Source organism: Rhinopithecus bieti, unplaced genomic scaffold, assembly GCF_001698545.2.
Source record: "Rhinopithecus bieti isolate Rb0 unplaced genomic scaffold, ASM169854v2 scaffold_35975, whole genome shotgun sequence".
Taxonomy (NCBI): Eukaryota; Metazoa; Chordata; class Mammalia; order Primates; family Cercopithecidae; genus Rhinopithecus; species Rhinopithecus bieti.
In genome coordinates, this window is record NW_016815255.1 from 202,201 (window position 1) to 205,942 (window position 3,742).

Here is a 3,742-nt window from a genome sequence, read left to right on the forward strand (position 1 = left end):
CACAATTTTTGGTATAGTTGATTCAAATGTCCCATGACAGTTAAGTCTAATATTCAAGAAGGGCACTATATATGAAGTGAAAGTATAACGTAGATGTAGTGCCCAAATTTCATTGGTTTTTGCTCTAAAATAGATCTGTTAGCTATATTCTATTAATGTATTCCTGTGTAATGTCTTGATGCCTTTAAGGGGCACCAGGACCTCATAAGAAATATATGTATACATTTATACATAAAATATGTTGAGTGAGAAGCAACTACATCTGGTTAGGACTGCTGACTTAGCTAACAAAGTGAGATAGTGAAAGAGCTACTTGGAATAGCTAGGGGAATTGTACTATCACTTACCAAATCTTCAAACCAAAAACCCAGCAGTTTGCTTTAGCTGTCTTACACTCCCTGCCCCCACACCATTTCATCAAATACAAGCCTTGCCAATTCTAAATTCTTAAAATTTCCAGTTTCTTTGTTCCTTTCCATCAACACTGCTGCCCCTAGTTGAAGTATCTATACCTCTTTCTCCTGAACAGGCGCTTCTTTGCTATTCTTCCTGGCTCCAGGCTTGTCTCTCTAAGCCTGCCCTTCCATATGCTATCAAACTAAGGTGCAAACATCATTTCCTTGCTCAAATTTCTTTAATGGTTCCTGCTTCATCTGAGTCTTTATCTTCCTTCACTTCCTTCTATAGTCCAGAAATAAACATGTATTTGCAGTGCCCAATTCATATAAAACTTTCTCTTTCTTCTGCTTCCATGTTTTTGATCATGATCTTCATTAGACTTTGAATTCCTATTCTTTGCCCATTTGTTACATATTTATATTTCTCTTAAGACTCTCTTCTGTTTCCAGTATACTATACACACACTCTGTTATAATTATATTTATATTTTTTGACATTGTTGGCTTACATATTTTTGTTTTCTATGAATCTATAAACTCATGGAGAAATAAGATGTAGTCTTCATCTATGTAATGCTCACATATGGATCAAGTCCATATTTTTAACTGTAAAAGGGAAGAAAACAGTATTTGTTTTAAGGTTGTTTAAAGATTAAATGCATTAAAAGAAAGGAAACTTAGAAAAGTGCCTGATACATGTTATATACTCATACATAGGAAGGCTTAATATTGTGAAGATGTAGATTTAAAAGAATTAAAAAAAAAAAAAAAAAAAACTCAGAGTGATACTAGTAAGATGACTAACTAGAGGTTCCCGGTGCTCATCCTTCACACAAGAAAGGACTAAGACAACAACAGATAAACACCTAAGATTTGACTATCGTATTGAAGGGAGAAAGCTGGGTTGCATTGAGGGATTGGAGAGGCACCTGTGGTGATTGAAAGCCCAAGAGGGAAGTGTGGAGGCACCTGGACTCTGCAACCTCAACTCCCCTGTCTGGATCAGATTGGATAAGAGATAGGAGGGGCTTCCACTTGTGGAATAAAGAAGGTACGCAAAAGAATCCCACCAGCCCCCACTGCCACTGCAAATACATACAGTCCTTACTAAAAGAGAATTCTGCAGTCTTTGCAATCCCCAAGTCCATTTGTTACCTGAGCATATTGTGTGATGCTGAGGTTTGGAGTATGAATGATCCTGTCACCCAGGTACTGAACATAGTATCTAAAAGTTAATTTTTCAAACCTTGACCCTTTCCCTCCCTCTCTGCTCTAGTAGTGTCCAGTGTCTCTTGTTGCCGTCTTTATGTTGATGAGTGCCCAATGTTTAGCTCCCACTTATAAGTGAGAACATGCAGTATTTGGTTTTCTGATCTTATATTAATTTGCTTAGGTTAATGGCCTCTAGCTCCATCCATGTTGCTGCAAAGGACAAAATTTCATTCTTTTGATGACTGCATAATATTCCACAGTGTATATGTCCCACATTTCGTTACCCAAACCTTCACTACTGGACACTTAGGTTGATTCCTTGTCTTTGCTATTGTGAATAGTGATGTGATGAACATACATGTGCTGTGTCTTTTTGGTAGAACAATTTGTTTTCTTTTGGATTTATATCCAGTAATGAGATTCCTGTGTCAAATGGTAGTTCTGTTTTAAGTTCTTTGAGAAATCTCCAAGCTGATTTCCATAGTGACTGAAGTACTTTTACATTTTCACCAACAGTGTATAAGTGTTCCATTTGCTCTGCAGCATCACTAACACCTGTTATTTTTTGAATTTCTAGTAATAGTCATTCAGACTAGTATGAGATGGTATCCCATTGTGATTTTGATTAGCATTTCTCTGATGACTAGTCATGTGGAGGATTTTTCATATGTTTGTTGGTTGCTTGTATGTCTTTTTTCAATAAGTGTCTGTTCTTATCTTTTACCCATTGGTTGTGTTTTGCTTGTTGAATTAAATTCCTTATAGATTCTGGATTTTAGACCTCTGTTAGATGCATAGTTTGCAAAAATTTTCTCCCTTTCTGTATGTTGTCTGTTTATTCTGTTGAGAGTTTCTTTTGCTGTGCAGAATCTCTTTAGTTTAATTAGTTTCCATTTGTTAATTTTTGGTTTTGTTGCAATTGCTTTTGAACACTTAGTCATAAATTATTTCCCAAGGACAATGTCCAGAATGTCATTTTCTCAATTTTCTTATAGTATTCTTATAGTTTGAGATCTTCCATTTAAATCTGTAATCCATCTTGAGTTAATTTTTGTATATGGTGAAAGGTATGAGTCCAGTTTCATTGTTCTGCATATGGCTAGACAGCTATCCTACTGCCATTTATTAAAGTCAAACTGTCTCTCTTCATGGATCATATGATTCTATATGTAAAAATCCTAAAAACTGCCAAAAGCCTCCTGGAACTGATTTTAAAAAAAACTTCATTAAAGTTTCAGGACACAAAATCAATGTATAAAATCAGTAGTATTTTATGTATCAATAGCATTCAAGCTGAGATATAAATTAAGAACACAATCCCATTTACAGCAGTCACACACAGAAGAATACCTAGACATATGTCTAACCGAGAAGATAAAAGCTCTCTACAAGAAGAACTACAAAACACTGCTGAAAGAAATCATAAATGGTACAAACAAATGGAAAAATATTCCATGCTAATGGATTGGAAGAATGAATATTGTTAAAATAACCACATTGCCTATAGTAATCTAAAGATTCAGTGCTACTTCTATCAAAATATCAATGTCATTTTTCATAGAATTGGGAAAAAAAATTCCAAATTTTATGTGAAACTGAAAAATAACCCAAATAGCCAAATCAATCCTAAGCAAAAAGAACAAAACTGGAGACATCACGTTACCCAACTTCAATCTATAGTATAAAGTTACATTAATCAAAATAGAATGATACTGGTACAAAAAGACACATATACAAATGAAATGGAATAGAGAACCCAGAGATAAAACCACAGACTTACAGCCATCTAATCTTTGACAAAGTTGACGAAAAGAAGCAATAGGGAAAAGACTCCCCATTCATTACTTTTATTTATAAGTGTCCTCAGTTCTCTCTGCAATGTGTATAAATGTTCTGTAAATCAGTATTTGTAAGGACCTTAAAAGTATAAGCAACCCAATGATCCCTTAGTAGAATGAATCAACTAATTTATTCATATTAGGATGAATACGAATTAATAAATATTAGCTGCTGGGTGCGGAGGCTCACTCCTGTGATCCTAGCACTTTGGGAGGCTGAAGTGAGTGGATTACCTGAGCTCAGGAGTTTGAGATAAGCCTGCAACACGGTAAAACCCCGTCTCTACTAAAATA